Here is a 14,236-nt window from a genome sequence, read left to right on the forward strand (position 1 = left end):
GTATAGCGTAGGGTTGACATCAAATGAACAATCAAAACACAACATTCCAAAAAGTCTTCGCTCTACAAAGTTCCGTGATCTTAAAAACAATGTATAAAAAGTCATATGAGTAAAGTAGTAAATATAATTATAACTATAAGTAAATGTAATTAAAAAAAAAAGTATAATTATAAGTAAATTTAAATATAAAAATATTCAACAGCAATATTGTAACAATATTTTAGGATACGAATATTTTATGGTAACGTCATTAAATTATTCATTATCAAGTGTCATGATTTAAACTTTAAATAAAATTTAAAATCAAATTAACGTAACATCGTGTTGAAAGTCGGCAAATTTTTTGCACATGTACATAACATACGCTTAAACGACATGTTTCATACGCTTAAAATATTATTAGTGACATGGACACCAAAAATCTCATGTGGCAATTAATTTATGGTGAAAGTGAAACCTTCGGAAGTATTCTAGCTCATTCATTCGCAGGCTTAAATCCTATAGATAAAATATGTATGGTTTTGCTTTTCGAGTGTCATTTCCGTTACATCAAATTTCGAATTACAAAGGTGCTTCAGTTCATTCTGGTACTGAAATATAAATATACAAAATTTTAGCATCTAGTTACTTTTAATATCTATTATTCATTTCGTATATCCAATATCGTAATTCGAAACATAACCGATCATTAATATCGTAATGTGATTATTATAAATATGTGAAACTACTATTGCTTACTATTTATTTCGTACTTTTTGGATTTATTACTGCTTTAAGATAATACATTGCATCATTATATAATAATGTTAACCACGGCTTCGCCCGCGTGGGCAACGAACAGTTTAGTGTAGTTTCGCGAGAGAATGAAATTTTTTTTCGGGATATAATATAGCTTATGTCAATGTCCTTGCATAATTCTATCACTTTGCCACGGACATGCCATTTCTTTGCTTTGTTTCGACGTGAATTAAGCGCAAACACAAACACACACACTTTCACATTTCTAATATTAATTTATAAAATAAAATATGTTTATAAATAAAATATGAAAATATATAATATTGGTACGAATTCGTGTATGAAGGTAAAAAATAAATGTAATAAATAACCAAATCAGTAATTTTAAACTAGGTATTCGTCAGCCCTACCGGTTCAGAGTTGCCTGCGGTTCCTTGCGGTAGTTATTCGGTGCACAGCCGTCTCTTAAATTATAGACTATGTGCGAATTTCGGTGCCGATAGATCGGCCAACGGGTTTTATGAGAAACAAATTGGATTATAAAAATTGCTTTGGTTTTTCAAACTTTCAATCGAAACGTTCGCTTGTTACGATGAGAACGTTATTGGAGCTATTATTTCGATTACTTTTTTTTTTGTGTATTCGCAATGGTTTTATTTTATAATCTAACTGTTACGTGTTAACTGTTCAGTCGTCATGTGTAATATTCGGTAAAATATTTGAAATAAATTGGGATCTAAATATTATATGTAAATGATTATTTTTAAATTAACTTGAAAATGAAATTTAAACGAACACGTATCGTTAATTAATTGGGACTTTTAAGGTTTGTCGGGATATTTACGGGTGGTAGGACCTCTTGTGATTCTGCACGCGTAGGTACCACCGCCCTGCCTATTTCTGCCATGAAGCAGTAATGCGTTTCAGTTTGAAGGGTGGGACAGCCATTGTAACTATACTGAGACCTTAGAACTTATATCTCAAGGAGGGTGGTGGCATTTACGTTGTAGATGTCTATGGGCTCCGGTAACCACTTAAGGTGGGCTGTGAGCTCGTCCATCCATCTATGCAATAAAATAAAAAAACATATTTAAAAATTTACCTATCAAATATACACGTTCAATATAATGATACACTGTTTTTCAAATCGTGGCTCAATACTAAGTGGTTTTTGTAGCGTATCTTGTATCGTATCTATACATTTAACAAGATGAAATGAAAAAGGTAACCAAATTTCATGTAGCTTTTAGTGTTAACGCCCCGTTATCCTTCCTAGATAATAGTAGTAGGAAGCGAGAAATTGATGCACGATCACCATATTTTAACTTAATCCTCCCACTAAATATTATATCGATCTGCCGAGATGAGTTAATAAGAAAAATGCGGATCGTAAAACTTTAGTTTAAAGTGCCTAATAAATACCAACTCAGGTAAAAGTAAAATCTACGTTTTTAATTTTAATAATTAAAAATTGTAGTAATTAAAAATTTTAGTAATTAAATTTTAAATAAATACGAATCAATGCTGAGGCAGTCTGATTTGGATTTTTATGCTTAAAATCGAATCGCACAGTAATATGATTCATGGGCCGTAAACTGGAGAAGATCGTATTCCCATACAGGTTCAAATCAATTACTAATCTACAGTTCTCTTAGTAACGATCATTGTAAACAGCCCATATTCCGTTAGATCATCTGTTATACAGCTCCAATGTAATGTCTTACGTGCAAATAACCCAAATGCCATTGTTTTAACTTCTACCTTCACACAGAATGTTACCTGATACGTTCTTAGCTTTTGAGGTTATAGTTTGCTTAAACGAATTTAGTGACTTTTTGGCGGGAACGCAAGGAGTGAATGTTCATTATAATTAAAATAAGACTTGACCTAAAGGTCTTAGTTACCAGGTCATAAAATCCTTTAAAAAACGAATGTAGTAATTTCTGGCATTAAAACGGAGGTTTTAATAACACGATTAGGTAAAATTCGAACGTTGACATGACGTGATTAATATAACAAAAACGAGAAAAATTTGTTAGTAGGTACAACATCATAATGATATATTTAAAAATCGCAAACAAAATGATTCATATCAAAATATCAAAGCTTAGAAATTTTGATAGAAGCCGGCGGACCGATTCCCTTGAATGTCTAAACATCATTTCTGACATTGCCGTATCAACCAATATTTAAGTATTAGTCAATCATGTATGTAACTATACTGAGACCTTAGAACTTACATCTCAAGGTGGGTGGCGCTTTTACGTTGTAGATGTCTATGGGCTCCGGTAGCCACTTAACACCAGGTGGGCTGTGAGCTCGTCAACACAACTAAGCAATAAAAAAAAACTCGTACATATGTATTAATACACAAATTTTTGTTTTATACTTTCAAGGTGTGGCAACGAGTGATCTCCTCACATTTTACTGCTTAGTTTAGTACGATTAGTCTAATTCTTTCAGATATATGTTCTGACAAGAATAAAGTGCTAAATTCAAGTCTTAAAAGGTGTATCGAAATTATTCCCGAAAAAGGAGATGTATTCGTAACAGTTGTTGACGGTTTTTCGTTTACGCAACTGGAGCGGTGGGCGGGGCACGTCGGATTTAAATCGGCTAAAACTCTGTCATTCAACAACCTTCGTCCTAGCCTTAGTCATACCCGATCCTGTGGACCGAATGATAAACAATCGACGTCGCCCTAAACACGTCATTACGGTACCACCCGATCCATTAACGCATATAGGTCAAACACCGGTCACAGTTCTCGCCGAAGCCGTCGCTCGCGACGAAGGACTCAGCGAGTAAATTAAAGTCGTCGTGGCCTAACGGATAAGACGTCCGGTGCATTCGTGTTGAGCGATGCACCGGCGTTCGAATCCCGCAGGCGGGTACCAATTTTTCTAATGAAATACGTACTCAACAAATGTTCACGATTGACTTCCACGGTGAAGGAATAACATCGTGTAATAAAAATGAAACCCGTAAAATTATAATTTGCGTAATTACTGGTGGTAGGACCTCTTGTGAGTCCGCGCGGGTGGGTACCACCACCCTGCCTATTTCTGCCGTGAAGCAGTAATGCGTTTCGGTTTGAAGGGTGGGGCAGCCGTTGTAACTATACTTGAGACCTTAGAACTTGTATCTCAAGGTGGGTGGCGCATGTACGTTGTGGATGTCTATGGGCTCCAGTAACCACTTAACACCAGGTGGGCTGTGAGCTCGTCCACCCATCTAAGCAATAAAAAATAAATAAAAAAAAAAAAAAAAAAACCGACAGGCACAGCCCAGTGAGTTTCTCGCCGGATCTTCTCAGTGGGTCGCATTTTCGATCTGATGGTAGATTCTGCAAAGCACTGCTCTTGCTAGGGCCAGTGTTAGCAACACCTCCAGCTTGAGCCCCGAGAGCTCACCTACACGCACAGGTAGGAAAAAATATAATAAAAAAACTAGCCTAAGATGGGTCAGAACTCATCCGAAGCATGCGAGGCCAAGGGTAGGCTTGGACTAGTATTTCTGCGAATGATATTCTACTAATTATGATCTTCTAATGACTGTTTTACTAACTTAAGGCAATTACATAGCGATTACACGAAACACTAATCCAACGCTACTTTTATAATAAAAAAAGACTATTTTTCTATTCATTAAACTATATTACTATAATAAATGTAGCTTTGGCAACGGTTTCCTCACACTCCACAAATGTATATATTGTATCTAATAAATAGTACAAACTGTATAAAGCTTCGCCGCTTGTTTATTGCCAATGTCGTATACCCGCATAAATTGTTGAGGAAATGCGGTGCCCATCTGAATTGGTGATAGAGATCTTGACGGATAGATAATAATGGCGCCGGCATCGAAACTCTGCGTAATTCTTTCTATAATTTATAATGATTATATTTTTTATTCCTGCGACTAATGTAGACCTTTCAGACTTTTGTTGCGTTGTGTAATGAAAAATAAGTGTTTTATATTGCCAAATTTTAAAAATATTTTTTTTTAATTTGGTCTAAAAATATATATATTTTTTTTTTTTATTGCTTAGATGAGTGGACGAGCTCACAGCCCACCTGTTGTTAAGTGGTTACTGGAGCCCATAGACATCTACAACGTAAATGCGCCACCCACCTTGAGATATAAGTTGTAAGGTCTCAGTATAGTTACAACGGCTGCCCCACCCGTCAAACCGAAACGCATTACTGCTTCACGGCAGAAATAGGCAGGGCGGTGGTACCTACCCGTGCGGACTCACAAGAGGTCCTACCACCAGTAATTACGCAAATTATAATTTTGCGGGTTTCAATTTTATTACACGATGTTATTCCTTCATCGTGGAAGTCAATCGTGAACATTTGCCGAGTACATATTTCATTAGAAAAATTGGTACCCGCCTGAGATTCGAACACCGGCGCATCGCTCAACACGAATGCACCGGACGTCTTATCCCTTAGGCCACGACGACTTCACTTAAATGATAATACTTTATTCCCTTCCCTATAACGTTATTTGAAGGTCCTATTGTAAGTAAGAGTGAATAAGCGACTGCTTACCATATGGAACTCTTTAGAGTTAGACTTGCAATTTAAATCCAAAAGGTTCCTTCCTACATTCATAATAATTTTCAAAATAAAAGAAAAAATAAAATATGGTATTTTATTCGATTTTCACAAGTTGTACAATTAATTAAAACTACTTTTAGTCTAGTTTCGTCGTCCGTAACCACGACTCCTGTAAAATATTAGAAACGTCAGAAATAATGTAATGACAAAAAAAGACAAAATTAAACCGTATAATTATCTAATTTTTATGCAAAATTAAATATATAATAATGTTCTCAAAAGCTATCACTACTTAATCACTAACATAATTAGATAGGTCGATAATTAACATTAACATAAAAACATCATAGATCGACATAGAACGATCATAGAACATAGATTAACACAAAATATTCAAACGAGGGGACGTTCTGTGCATTTGTTATCACTAAATCTCGGTCAGACGCATAATATGGCGCCATTTAAGCGATTCTAAATAAAACCGTTTAAAAAAGAGCAGTCTTTTTCATCAACGGTTATTCATTATCAAAAGCAGAGCCCGTACATAATCGAAATTTCGAATTAGATTAATTATTTAAGGCTGTTAGGTATTTCAGTTTACAAACACGAGTTACAGAAGAGACTTGAGATAAAAATCACGGTCCGTCGGGTCGATCGATTTGACGATATAATTAAATCTAATGCGACAGTGATTATAGATTAATTTATTGAAAATCGATTTAAATTTAAATAGTACAAGATTGTGATTTGCTTGTAAATTAAGAAATGTAGATATGATATGAATATTAATGCACATAGGACAGACACGATCAAAGAGATAGGCATACTTATAATAGTACGAAGTGCTTGTAACTGTGAGGTTTCTCCTCGCAAATTCGACACTGGTTTAATCCGGTTTTTATGACAACTTTCTAAAGATTCCCACAATGTTTGTGTGTACCCTTAAAAGTGCTAATGGACTTTATTGATCGATAATTAGTCATGAATGAATATGTTAGAGAATCTTTTCTTCTGTATACAATGACGAACAGTATGTGTTAAAGAAAATATATGACATTCACTGAAGATCTGTGCAGCCTCAAAAGCTAAACAAACCATAGAAAACTGTACTTAATAACATTTTAGATTTTAAAAATCGTCTCACATTGCTATTTGTTCAAAACAAAATTATATTATATACATAGTTGTATATTATATTATACGATACTAGAAATGATATGTAGTTTGGTAGTGTCATAAACAAATGCGATGTATAGAAGTAAAGAATCAGGTCTCACAAAGCCAGATGTTACAGAACAGGTTAAAAAACGAAAATGTATTGATCCCACGCATTATTAATAAATCTCAAACAGGACGCGTTAGCTCAAACTTTATGTAGGTTTTACAATGTTATTATGTGCACAAGCCATTTTTGATTTGTATGATCAAAGAACCTTGACAGCTAAATATTTTTGATAGTGCTTGTAGAAAACATCGACACGAATTCGACAAAAACGTTTATGTTAAACTAGCTAAGCCTGCGCACATTTTGTTGTGGTTTTATCTGAAAATAATTAATAATATTTCTCGTTTTCGCTCAGATTTTTCAGAGATGTTTCAGAGATTAGTCGGCAGAAAAAGGTGTTTTTTTTTTAATAATAATGTTTGTTTATTGCTTAGATGGGTGGACGAGCTTACAGCCCACCTGTTGTTAAGTGTTTACTGGAGCCCATAGACATCTACAACGTAAATGCGCCTTGAGATAAAAGTTCCAAGGTCTCAAGTATAGTTACAACGGCTGCCCCACCCTTCAAACCGAAACGCATTACTGCTTCACGGCAGAAATAGGAAGGGTGATGGTACCTACCCGCGCGGTCTAACAAGAGGTCCTGCCTAGTAAAGTAACACTAATGTCTGGAAATATTTTTATTAGACGGTAGTCAGTACAACATTGAAATCTGAACGAATACTTCAGTCATTTGTGACCAAGAAAACTAGGTTTATAACATTCCAAAACGTCGGTAAATAAAATAAAAATAATAAAAGCTAAATTAAGCCGTAAATGTAGTTTTAATTAAATATTTACTTGGTTACTATAATAGTTGTCATAAAAATTCTAAAAACTTATTGAAATAAATATATATGTATACTAGCTGACCCGGCAGACTTCGTAGTGCCTCAATCGAACAATAAAATACCTAAAATTTTGTATAAAATAAACTTAAAACAAACAAAAGAAATCCGTCCGACGGAGGGGACACTTCAAAGGAAAAACAAAATTGTTATTTTTATTTAATTCCTAGCATTTTCATATTTTTATACCTTTTAAACCTTCTCTAGACTTCCACAAATAATTCTAGACCAAAATTAGCCAAATCGGTCCAGGCGTTCTCGAGTTTTAGCGAGACTAACGAACAGCAATTCATTTTTATATATATAGATAAAGATAATTTAATAGATATACTACTCAAAAGAAGCAAATTTCGAATTAAAAACAGTTGGATATGTGGAAGTCGTATTTCAATTGCTCCAGTTTGATAAAGCAATCGAGAATACATCTAGATAACGCTATATAAAGACACCAAATTCATTTTGAACGTCTTAATTACAATATCGAAAACATTAATGTTATTTCTATAGCTATTTAATTGCTTCAAATTTAATTATTACATTTGTTTGCAAGTATTTCTCCTGTATTTTCATCGGGATCGTTTATTTTATTTTTGATTTTCATAATAAGATAATATCATGAGAAATTTCTTTACAGCTTTTCTGTTCAAAACGTATTCCATGTAAATATGTGTATAAGTATTAATATTCATTTATATTAGTAAAATTTAAAGGAAATTAATAGGTTTATTATATGTGAATATTTATTTATATTTTTATTGAGTTGTGCATGTGTTTCAGTTTTGCCTTGCTTCATTTGTACGTTACCTTTTCAGGTTATTGACTAATATTTGTTGTCGGGTCGTATGTAGCTGTACTGCTAAGTTCATTTTTAGAGTTTTACTGTTATCGTACAAGTGTATAATGGAAAAACAAGCATCATTAAACCAATACCCTTTTCAACAGGCAAAGCCATTTATATCCCACGATAGTGGTTTTAAATGAATGGAACTAGATATCGGAAACTCTTCCACTGCTTACTGACCAAAGCCGATGCAATCGTTTTAACAAATTGCATTCGCGCATGAAAACATTAATTATTTTTATCGTAAAAGACAACAGTTACTATATTACATATTACAGTATATAACATTCGAATAATGTGGATTCAATTAGTTGAACATTAACAACGCATAATTCGTATTAATGATGATTTACATGCGATTAGTATTTGTATTTGAATGTAATTTTTTAATAATTCGTTCGATGATTTAGTTTATTTTACATTAAATACGACAGTATACGAACAGCAGGTGGCCATTCGATGTCCTACCATTTACATCATTTCGGCTTTCAATAGCTAAATAATGGTAACATATTTTTAAATCGCAGACTCGTTTTAATAGACTAATTATAATAAAGATACCGTTGTCCAACGCTTGCTTTTGATACTAACGATATTTTATTTTGTAAAAAATCGAATTAATAACGTATTTAATTAAAATATAATTTGCAAGAACACGACTAACAAAACGTCGTTTTTAAATAATAATGCGTTATTTTAATCTCGTAATAACTTATTATTAGTGTCACTAGAAGTATATAAATTAAACCTGTTAAGACTATTAGTCAATTGAAGAGGTTTTTTTTTCTTTCTTTCTTTTCTAAAAAGTAATTAGACCGTAATTCTGTACCGCACCCAACATTTTTATCGCGGCGGTTGAATTTCCATTACGGTATGAATTAATGATTTTATTATGTCTCATTTCATCCGAATGTAGGTGAACAGCTTCGTTTATTTTATAACGTTAAATGGTCAATTTATTTTACGCTGAGATATACTGCGTAATCAGGGTGAATCGGTTTGTAGATTCCTGTGTAATTATTTGTGTTCGTAAGTTTTATTAGCGAATGGAAATTTCTAGTAAATTTTTATTGTTTTTTTTTTATACAAAACGTAATTTCACATTAGTTTGTATCGATTAAAAAAAAGGAGATTCTCAATTCGAGCGTATTTTTATCTGTTTTTTTTTCTTGACGATTTTGGTGATTCTTTTTTTTATTTATTTGAAAACTGGTAGGCACTTGTCTTGCGTCTACCATTGAAATGTTATCAAAATCTGGCCAGTAGCTTTTGTTTCATCCTTAATATTGTATATTTCATTGACTTGGACTAGTTACTACAGTTATTCTGATAAAGCCGGCTTTCTTTTTTTTGTATATATTTTATAATTTCTTATCTCTTGGTTTATTTATTTATATGCCAAAAATTGAAAATTGCAATAATTTGTATGAAACATAATTTTAAGGGCCTTGGTTCTTTACTCATTTTTTAAACAAGAACCTAAAAAAGTAATCACAAATTGAATGATAGCTTTACGGATTGAGCTGTAACGGTAAACAGTGTAATGACTAGAGTTTCTCGCAGTGGATTCGATATCTGTGGAAATGACCACTCAAGTATGTCAGTGCCGCGTTACATAGGATTCTACGTGCCCTATTCCCATGAACTCGCGGCCTTTCCAATCAACAACAATACTTAGATGGGTGGACGAGCTCACGGCCCACCTGATGTTAAGTGGTTACCGGAGCCCATAGACATCTACAACGTGAATGTCGCTACCCACCTTGAGATATGAGTTATAAGGTCTCAGTATGGTTCCAACGGCTGCCCCACCCTTCAAACCGAAACGAATTACTGCTTCACGATAGAAATAAGCAGGCGGGGTGGTGGCACCTACCCGTGCGGACTCACAAGGTGTCCTACCACCAGTAATTATGCAAATTATAATTTTGCGGGCTTGATTTTTATTACACGATGTCATTCCTTCACCGTGGAAGTCAATCGTGAACATTTGTCAAGTACGTATTTCATTAGAAAAATTGGTACCCGCCGGTGGGATACGAACACCGTTGCATCGCAAGATACGAATGCACGGAACGTCTTATCCTTTAGGCCACGACGACTTCTAAATAAATCAAGAGTAGAGCTGAACTTAACTTCGTTGATTTGATTTATTGAATTATGATTATTACTCTATGTATAATGTTCCATTTACTTTGTAGTTGTTATAGTCACAGACGACTTGGCTGTTATGCGTATCCTACCTTTAGAGCACTAAGCTGCATAGTTTAATTAAAGGAGATTTCATAGCAGTGAGAAAGGGCGAAGTTCAATCCGGAATCAGACGGTATGTGGTTAAACATGTATCTTGAAATGCAACTTGGACAGTTGTGCTTCTATTCTGGGTGATGCGATCGTAAAAATTTATCAACGGAATAATCATTTCAAATGGCTACCCAAAAATTCATTCCGGAATGAGCTCCCCTCCCGAGCGCTATGACTTGTCCTTCTTCAAACGAGGCTTATGGAGACTACTTAAAGGTAGGCAGCGGCTTGGCTCTGCCTCTGGCATTGCTGAAGTCCATGGGCGACGGTAACCACTCACCATCAGGTGGGACGTATGGTCGCCTGTCTACAAGGACAATAATAAAAAAAATCGCAGAACATAGTCTAGTAAAAAAAAGTAAAAAGATACACGTCTTCTTCATTATTTCCTATTACCCTATACTGAGGTGTAGGGCTCGAATCAAATCCTTCCATTTACATCGGTCTTGGGCAGTCTGTTCTAGCTCCTCAGTCAGTCCGTCAGACCCCAAAACACCTAGCTCCTGCGCCATCGAGCGACGCCAAGTTGTTCCTTTAAGGTACACGTAAAGAAAAATATAAGGATTATCGAATACACCACAATTCACAATAAATAGTACCCCAGGCGGTGCCGGTCCTGTGTCTCGTACATCATCAATCCAAGTGAAATATACCGCTTCAGGTAACTAAATCACGTTCGAAAAGCCAAGTATACGACTTAGCGATTTCATTCTGTTTAGGAAATATAAAATCTTTATAAGATCTATAAACTTCTAATCATACTTACTGTTATTATATTACGTATAATTTTAAATAAGACTGCAATGTAAATGAAAAAAAAACAAGAAATTACATTTTAATTCTATTTTCATAATAAATTCGTTAATAAATAATTTATTTTTACTTTTTATTCATATCTGTCAAAGCTCTCTTATTGACATTCCACATTAATTCAAATTGGTTCTGCAATCAGCGCAAACGCGAGAAAAATTTTCATGAAAGGATATCCGGTAACTATTCATTTATAAAAAAAGTTAGGAAGCCTTTAAATTTTTTTTTTATGACTCTAAATTTTTAAATCATAAGAAAAAAATACGTTCGTAATTAGGCTACCTAATACGGATCAGTTGCCGTCGAAGCGCTCCTATTGTATCGACAGCGCTAATTAGTTTTTGTTCGTGAATATTTGCTTAAGGCAACAATAACTAATCAGCGTCTCCTTAATTTTGCTACATTAATTACGAACACGTGTTCCTTTTGTGAAGTCTGGTTCGTATTATTACAGCTTTAAATAATTGCTTTAAATAATATAATAGACAAATAATATTCGAATGTCCTATTGTCACTTGTGACCTTATATTTAGACAAAGCTAGAATTCGAGAATTTGTCATAATTCAATATTTGAATGACAAAAACATCGAATTAAAAAATTGGTTTTAGCATAACTTTATATAAATTAATACGAATATTTTTACTTTTTTTCTGATTTTAACAATTTTAAATCTAGCGTACTTAAAATTGCTTGCTGTTACAAATTTGCTACCTTAGATTATACATAAGCAAGCTATATGTATACTCTAAGCTTGTTACCGAATAAACAGAAAAATTTAGACCAATTTCAAACACTTCATTTGGTTTAAATTAATGTTTAATAGTCTCATCACAAAAACCCATGGGAAGTATGAACAGATAACAATCAAAGTATGTATTGTAGTATATATAGGTACATTCACAATGGATAAATATATCGCATTCTATTGTTTCGTAGGGAACTCTCAGGAATCAATTCCGGAAACTAATGAGGGGATGTAACTCTTCGCAAATGCCTCATTTGTCTTGTTGGGTGCATTGAACTGGTTGCCTATTGAATTATTTATGAGTAGAAATGAATGTTTATAGGATAATTAAAAATCAGTATTTATTTTAATAGACGAAAAGGAACAGAGTGAATGGAAAATTAAATTTTTTTGTTCAATACAATCTTCACAATGTGCCCTTTAAATATTTACCGTATTTAAGAAATAATTTCATCAAACTCAATATATTTCATTTTTTCATACAGTAGATGTTTAGACGAGTTAATCTAGTATTAGGAAGTGGATCTTAGTTAGCTAGATTATATGTAAATTGTTCTTAAAGTACGTTTCCCGCGTCAACTTCCGCCCCGTATATATGATTCGTTATAAAAGGATCTAGTAAATTGTACTTTAACTATCAAATTGTAACTACACTCTCCTGGACAGTTAGACAAACGTATACCGTCCAATTTCCGGTATTTATTCGTCCTGATAACTTGAGCAATTGATTATTTTGAAACGAGAAGCCGTCGAGCCGTCTACAACTTTCCCAAGCCAAACGTATTCATTCACGATTGTTTATTGATGGTACAAGTGAATGTTTTCGGAGGCGTCAAAAATGCAGTAAAACACCGTACTTTCCTCGCAAGTGCTTGACTGTCCTGACAATCAAGCTATAAACTTTCGCTGCTTCAGTGCGGTATGCCACTGACCTTCATGCACGGGGATGTACGAAGATATAAAAAATATATATTATGTCCGAGAACGATTAAGTGAGACATTATCTAAGGGATTTTATGACCTGGTAACTAAGACCTTTAGGTCATGTCTTATTTTAATTTATATTCTTATTTTTATGAAAAATGATAATATGGAGTGAAATGAAATGAAGATGATTAATTTGAGACATTAATCAACTGGGATGAAATTAAATGAAATGATATGGGATGAAATATAATCTCAGTAAAATGGTGGCCATTTACTGAGATTTTTTCAGTTGACTTTTTGGAGGATCCCGAGAAGTTATGTCCAGCGGCTTTGTTTCATTTTCCCACATTTGTGCACTTTCACAGATATTAAACAGTTAATAAGCCACCATTATTACACATTTAAACCTGAAGAAACACTAAATAGACAAAATAAAACAAATCACATAACTTCACTCCTCACGTTCCCGCCAAAAAGTCAGTGAGACATTAAAATAAATGTTTTTTTCTTCTACTCGCTGTTTGTCTACCTATGAATCTACCGAGACCCTAGTCCATTAATCACAAACTTGCTTAAAATACCCTCGCTTATTCCGGGATCTAAAGTGAAATCTCAAATTAATTGAAACAAACACTATGACCACCATGTACCTATATCACAGTAATTACTATAGACGGCCAGAAAAATACTTAACTTAAAATGATCAAAACACAAATGACAATAATGTCTTAAATTAAATGACAGCCCTAAAGTATTCCGTCCCAGTGGACCACTGCCTCCAGCGCTTGCTTTCACGATCGCAATCAATCGCCATTCTGCTCGTAAGGTGCCCATTGTTTATAAAAATTCTTGCACGAGAGGATTCTCAGTACAATGGTTGAATAGTTTCGTAATACTACATAAATTAGGGTGCAAGTATGAAAATAAGTAAGCAAAGTAATAAAACGTTCACTTCGGTATAAGGTCATATTGACTCAAATCTTTAATGCAGTTTTTTTTTAAAACCTAACACAAATCTAATAACACATCTTGGTAGACGAGAGTTAAATATTTAACTGCGACGTAACATGCTATGCATTTGTTAGTGCTTCCCATCGAAGTCAAGTATAATACACAGTTTACTCATTACGATCTATTATTGAGTTAACGATATTCATATTCTCATAGACACACAACACTAACATATACACGC

The 14,236-nt window shown here is 33.9% G+C and overlaps 1 protein-coding gene across 1 annotated transcript in view; it reads right to left on the bottom strand.

Annotated features, from left to right (window-relative positions):
• The window catches only part of LOC100174824 (fez1), a 98,664-nt gene that overhangs the window by 55,061 nt on the left and 29,367 nt on the right, over nucleotides 1–14,236 (bottom strand).

The sequence above is a fragment of the Bombyx mori genome, chromosome 23 (genome assembly GCF_030269925.1).
Source record: "Bombyx mori chromosome 23, ASM3026992v2".
Lineage (NCBI taxonomy): Eukaryota > Metazoa > Arthropoda > Insecta > Lepidoptera > Bombycidae > Bombyx > Bombyx mori.